Genomic DNA, 7,759 nt, shown 5'->3' on the forward strand with positions numbered 1-7,759 from the left:
GGAAAGTTTTGGTTGGCCATGTAGAAGATTTAATTGTGAAATCATTAGAGTAATGCTCATTGGGAGAGTCAGATGAAAAGTGTCGTACCAATTAAATTTCAATCTCCTAAGTTAAGATCAACTTTGCTTGAGTTAGGTGAAGATAGTAATACCGAACCCAAGGACATGAGTGATGTAATCACCATTTATGTGCATTGAGTCCGCCTTAACTCAAGTGGAAGGTACGAGGAATTAATTGAAGGGTTGGTTTCCTGTGGGATCATTACTAAAGAAATTTCAAGTGAAATGGGTGTAGAGCCATCATTTCCAGTAAAGCGTCGTGCTCCTAGGAAGAAGCAATTTGATGAAATTGACTCTGATGAAGCAACCTTGGAATCTGACAAGGATTTTGAACATAATTATTGTTGGGAAATGGTTTGATATGTCAAATAATTCATTGAAAAGCAGGTATGAAGAACTCAAATCGTTCATACATTTGGATTTTTATTGAGCTTAACATCGCTGAAGTTATTGGACCGTTCTAAATTAAAAGATAGTTGTGCTAAATTTGCAAGTTCTTTCTCTTCAGATGATTCTGTTTTGAACTGAAAGACAATTGCACTAAATTTGCAAATTCTTTCTTTTCGGATGGTTCATCTGATATTGAGTTAAATGATATAATCTCCAAGTTGAGTGTTATGTACTTGACTTTGCCTAATGGACCAATGACTGGTATGGAGATTTTTTAGTTTGCCGGAGAAGCAAATTATTGTCCTAATATTTCTATTGCATATCGGATTTTATTTACAATGCTTGTACTGTGGCATCAACTGAAATAAGTTTTCCAAAGTTGAAATTGTTGAAGAACTACCTGAGATCTACAATGCCACAAGAGAGGTTAAATGGCTTGTCAATTTTATGTACTAAGAAGAAATTATTCGATGAGATTGATATGGCCGGTAGTTCAAAAATTAGCAATGTCATAACACTAATTATAACCTAGAAACATACACCCATACCCAACGTCTACTGAAGAATGGATTGTAGTTGTAGAGATTTAAGATCGACCAAGTCACCACAAGTATACAATCCACAAATATGGGGTTTGATCTTTGAAGGGTCGGGGGGTACAACAACCCTCTTAACCATCCCAACACTGGTTGGTTCTTATTTTATAATTCAATCTGAACTAAACTTTTAGAAACTTATGATGTATACATCTTTGGTCGGATGATTCATTCTGTGCGGACAAGAACATTTCACTGGTCGTTCTTTTCAATTTTCTTTGGTTTTTTTTGTTGGGGAACATAGCAGAAATTCAAAATTTTCCTACGTGTCACCAAGATCTATCTATGGAGAAACCAGCAACGAGGGGAAGGAGAGTGCATCTACATACCTTTGTAGATCGCTAAGTGGAAGCGTTCAAGAGAACGGGGTTGAAGGAGTCGTACTCGTCGTGATCCAAATCACCGGAGATCCTAGTGCCAAACGGACGGCACCTCCGCATTCAACACACGTACAGCCCGGTGACGTCTCCCATGCCTTGATCCAGCAAGGAGAGAGGGAGAGGTTGAGGAAGACTCCATCCAGCAGCAGCACAACGGCGTGGTGGTGGTGGAGGAGCGTGGCAATCCTGCAGGGCTTCGCCAAGCACCTGCCGAAGAGGAGGAGGTGTCACGGGAGGGAGGAAGGCGCCAGGGCTTCAGGTGCGGCTGCCCTTCCCTCCCCTCCCTTTATATAGGGGCAAGGGAGAGGGGGAAGACGCAGCCTTGCCCCTTCCTCCAAGGAAGGGGTGCGGCCAAGGGGGGGAGGAGTCCATCCTCCCCAAGGCACCTCGGAGGTGCCTTCCCCTTTGAGGACTCTCCCCTTTTTCTTATATCTTGGCGCATGGACCTCTTGGGGCTGGTGCCCTTGGCCCATATAGGCCAAGGCGCACCCCCTACAGCCCATGTGCCCCCCCCCCCGGTGGACCCCCGGACCCCTTTCGGCACTCCCGGTACAATACCGATAAAGTGCGAAACTTTTCCGGCGACCAAAATAAGACTTCCCATATATAAATCTTTACCTCCGGACCATTCCGGAACTCCTCGTGACGTCCGGGATCTCTTCCGGGACTCCGAACAACATTCGGTAACCACATACAAACTTCCTTTATAACCCTAGCGTCATCGAACCTTAAGTGTGTAGACCCTACGGGTTCGGGAACCATGCAGACATGACCGAGACAACTCTCCGGTCAATAACCAACAGCGGGATCTGGATACCCATGTTGGCTCCCACATGTTCCACGATGATCTCATCGGATGAACCATGATTTCAAGGACTCAATCGATCCCGTATACAATTCCCTTTGTCTAGCGGTATTATACTTGCCCGAGATTCGATCGTCGGTATACCGATACCTTGCTCAATCTCGTTACCGGCAAGTCTCTTTACTCGTTTCGTAACACATATCCCGTGATCAACCCCTTGGTCACATTGTGCACACTATGATGATGTCCTACCGAGTGGGCCCAGAGATACCTCTCCGTTTACGCGGAGTGACAAATCCCAGTCTCGATTCGTGCCAACCCAACAGACACTTTCGGAGATACATGTAGTGCACCTTTATAGCCACCCAGTTACGCTGTGACGTTTGGTACACCCAAAGCATTCCTATGGTATCCGGGAGTTGCACAATCTCATGGTCTAAGGAAAAGATACTTGACATTAGAAAAGCTTCAGCATACGAACTACACGATCTCTATGCTAGGCTTAGGATTGGGTCTTGTCCATCACATCATTCTCCTAATGATGTGATCCCGTTATCAATGACATCCAATGTCCATGGTCAGGAAACCGTAACCATCTATTGATCAACGAGCTAGTCAACTAGAGGCTTACTAGGGACATGGTGTTGTCTATGTATCCACACATGTATCTGAGTTTCCTATCAATACAATTATAGCATGGATAATAAACGATTATCATGAACGAGGAAATATAATAATAACTTATTTATTATTGCCTCTAGGGCATATTTCCAACAGTCTCCCACTTGCACTAGAGTCAATAATCTAGTTCACATCGCCATGTGATTAACACTCACAGGTCACATCGCCATGTGACCAACATCCAAAGAGTTTACTAGTTTCATTAAACTAGTTCACATCATCATATGATTAAAACTCAATGAGTTCTGGGGTTTGATCATGTTTTGCTTGTAAGAGAGGTTTTAGTCAACGGGTCTGCAACATTCAGATCCGTATGTACTTCGCAAATCTCTAGGTCATATTGTAAACACTGCTTCCACTCTCCACTTGGAGCTATTCCAAATGGTTGCTCCACTATACGTATCCGGTTTGCTACTCAGAGTCATTCGGATAGGTGTTAAAGCTTGCATCGACGTAACCCTTTACGTCGAACTCTTTATCACCTCCATAATCGAGAAACATGTCCTTATTACTCCAAGGACAATTTTGACCGCTATCTGGTGATCTACTCCTTGATCACCTTTGTACTCTCTTGCCAGAAATGTAGCAAGGCACACAACCGGTGCGGTACTTAGCATAGCATACTGTAGAGCCTACGTCTAAAGCATAGGGGACGACCTTTGTCCTTTCTCTCTTTTCTGCCGTGGTTGAGCTTTAAGTCTTAACTTCATACCTTACATCTCAGGGAAGAACTCCTTCTTTGACTGATCCATCTTGAACACCTTCAAGATCATGTCAAGGTATGTGCTCACTTGAAAATATTATTAAGCATTTCTGATCTATCCTCATAGATCTTGATGCTCAATGTTCAAGTAGCTTAATCCAGGTTTTCTATTCAAAAACACCTTTCAAATAACTCTATATGCTTTCCAGAAATTCTACATCATTTCTGATCAACAATATGTCAACAACATATACTCATCAGAAATTCTATAGCGCTCGCACTCACTTCTTTGGAAATACAAGTTTCTCATAAACTTTGTATAAACCCAAAATCTTTGATCATCTCATCAAAGCGCACATTCCAACTCCGAGATGCTTACTCCAGTCCTTAGAAAGATCGTTGGAGCCAGCATACCTTTTAGCATCCTTAGGATCGACAAAACCTTTCTGATTGTATCGCATACAACCTTTCCTTACGAAAACTGGTAAGGAAACTCGTTTTGACATCCACCTGCTAGATTTCATAAATGCAGCTAATGCTAACATGATTCCAACGGACTTAAGCATCGCTACGGATGAAAAAATCTCATCATAGTCAACTCCTTGAACTTGTGAAAAACTCTTCGCCACAAGTCGAGCTTCATAGATGGTGACATTACCATCCACGTCCGTCTTCTTCTTAAAGATCCATTTATCTCAATGGCTTGCCGATCATCGGGCAAGTCCACCAAAGTCCATGCTTTGTTCTGATACATGGATCCTATCTCGGATTTCATGGCTTCTAACCATTTGTTCGAATTTGGGCCCTCCATCGCTTCTCCATAGCTCGTAGGTTCATTGTTGTCTAGCAACATGACCTTCAAGACAGGATTACTGTACCACTCTGAAGTAGTACGTATCCTTGTCACCCTACGAGGTTCGGTAGTGACTTGATCCGAAACTTCATGATCACTATCATAAGCTTCCACTTCAATTGGTGTAGGTGCCACAGGAACAACTTCTTGTGCCCTGCTACACACTTGTTGAAGTGACGGTTCAATAACCTCATCAAGTCTCCACCATCCTCCCACTCAATTCTTTCGAGACAAAGGACCCGATTCAAGAAACAATCCCTATTGCTTTCGGATTTGAATTAGGAGGTATACCCAACTGTTTTGGGTGTCCTATGAAGATGCATTTTATCCGCTTTGGGTTCGAGCTTATCAACCTAAAACTTTTTCACATAAGCGTCGCAGCCCCAAACTTTTAAGAAACGACAACTTAGGTTTCTCCAAACGGTGTCGTCTCAACGGAATTACGTGGTACCCTATTAAAGTGAGTGCGGTTGTCTCTAATGTCTAACCTATGAACGATAGTGGTAATTCGATAAGAGACATCAAGGTACGCACCATATCCAATAGGGTGCTACTATGATGTTCGGACACACCATCACACTATGGTGTTCCAGGCGGTATTAATTGTGAAACAATTTCCACAATGTCTTAATTGTGTGCCAAAACTCGTAACTCAGATATTCATCTCTGTGATCATATCATAGACATTTTATCCTCTTATCACGATGATCTTCAACTTCACTCTGAAATTACTTGAACCATTCAATAATTTAGACCTGTGTTTTATTAAGTAAATATACTCAATATCTACTCAAATAATCCATGAAGTAAGAACATAACGATATTCACTGCATGCCTCAGCACTCATTGGACTGCACACATCAAAATGTGTTGCTTCTAACAAGTTGCTATCTTGTTCCATTTTACTGAAAACGAGGCTTTCAGTCATCTTGCCCATGTGGTATAATTTGCATATCTCAAGTGATCCAAAATCAAGTGAGTCCAAACGATCCATCTGCATGGAGTTTCTTCATGCGTATACACCAATAGACATGGTTCGCATGTCTCAAACTTTTCAAAAACGAGTGAGTCCAAAGATCCATCAACATGGAGCTTCTTCATGCGTTTTATACCAATATGACTTACATGTCAGTGCCACAAGTAAGTGGTACTATCATTACTATCTTATATCTTTTGGCATGAAAATGTGTATCACTATGATCAAGATTCAATAAACCATTCCTTTAGGTGCAAGACCACTGAAGGTATTATTCACATAAATAGAGTAACCATTATTCTCCTTAAATGAATAACCGTATTGCAACAGACATAATCCAATCATGTCTATGCTCAACGCAAACACCAAATGACAATTATTCAGGTTTAATACTAATCTTGATGGTAGAGGGAGCGTGCGATGTTTGATCACATCAAACTTGGAAACACTTCCAATCATATATCGTCAGCTCACCTTTAGCGAGTCTCCGTTTATTCCGTAGCTCTTTTATTTTGAGTTACTAACACTTAGCAACCGAACCGGTATCTAATACCCTGGTGCTACTAGGAGTACTAGTAAAGTACACATTAACATAATGTATATCCAATATACTTCTATCGACCTTGCTAGCCTTCTCATCTACCAAGTATCTAGGGTAATTCCGCTCTAGTGACTATTCCCCTTATCACAGAAGCACTTAGTCTCGGGTTTGGGTTCAACCTTGGGTTTCTTCACTGGAGCAGCAGCTGATTTGCCGTTTCATGAAGTATCCCTTCTTGCCCTTGCCCTTCTTGAAACTAGTGGTTTCACCAACCATCAACAATTGATGCTCCTTCTTGATTTCTACTTTCGCAGTGTCAAACATCGTGAATACCTCAAGGATCATCATATCTATCCCTGATATGTTATAGTTCATCATGAAGCTCTAGCAGCTTGGTGGCAATGACTTTGGAGAAACATCACTATCTCACCTGGAAGATCAACTCCCACTCGATTCAAGTGATTGTTGCACTCAGACAATCTGAGCACAAGCTCAATGATTGAGCTTTTCTCCGTTAGTTTGCAGGCTAAGAAAATCGTCGGAGGTCTCATACCTCTTGACGTGGGCACGAGCCTGAAATCCCAATTTCAGCCCTCGAAACATCTCATATGTTCCATGACGTTTCAAAAACATCTTTGGTGCCTCAACTCTAAACTGTTTATCTGAACTATCACGTAGTTATCAAAATGTGTATGTTCGATGTTCGCAACATCCACAAACGACGTTTGGGGTTCAGCACACTGAGCGGTGCATTAAGGACATAAGCTTTCTACTGATCACATAATCGCTACTATCAACTTTCAACTATATTTTCTCTAGGAACATATCTAAACAGTGGAACTAAAGCGCGAGCTTACGACATAATTTGCAAAGATCTTTTGACTATGTTCAGGATAATTAAGTTCATCTTATGAACTCCCACTCAGATAGACATCCCTCTAGTCATCTAAGTGATTACATGATCCGAGTCAACTAGGCCGTGTCCGATCATCACGTGAGACGGACTAGTCATCATCGGTGAACATCTTCATGTTGATTGTATCTACTATACGACTCATGCTCGACCTTTCGGTCTCTTGTGTTCCGAGGCCATGTCTGTACATGCTAGGCTCGTCAAGTCAACCTAAGTGTTTCGCGTGTGTAAATCTGTCTTACACCCGTTGTATGTGAACGTAAGAATCCATCACACCCGATCATCACGTGGTGCTTCGAAACGACGAACTTTAGCAACGGTGCACAGTTAGGGGAGAACACTTCTTGAAATTGTTGTAAGGGATCATCTTATTTACTACCGTCGTTCTAAGTAAACAAGATGCATAAACATGATAAACATCACATGCAATCAAATAGTGACATGATATGGCCAATATCATTTTGCTCCTTTTGATCTCCATCTTCGGGGCTCCATGATCATCATCGTCACCGGCATGACACCATGATCTCCATCATCATGATCTCCATCATCGTGTCTCCATGAAGTTGTCTCGCCAACTTATTACTTCTACAACTATGGCTACCGGTTAGCAATAAAGTAAAGTAATTACATGGCGTTGTTCAATGACACGCAGGTCATACAATAAATAAAGACAACTCCTATGGCTCCTGCCGGTTGTCATTCTCATCGACATGCAAGTCGTGAATCTTATTACAAGAACACGATCAATCTCATACATCACATATCATTCATCACATTCTTCTTGGCCATATCACATCACATAGCATACCCTGCAAAAACAAGTTCGACGTCCTCTAATTGTTGTTTGCATGTTTTACG

The sequence above is a fragment of the Triticum aestivum genome, chromosome 2B (genome assembly GCF_018294505.1).
Source record: "Triticum aestivum cultivar Chinese Spring chromosome 2B, IWGSC CS RefSeq v2.1, whole genome shotgun sequence".
Classification (NCBI taxonomy): domain Eukaryota; kingdom Viridiplantae; phylum Streptophyta; class Magnoliopsida; order Poales; family Poaceae; genus Triticum; species Triticum aestivum.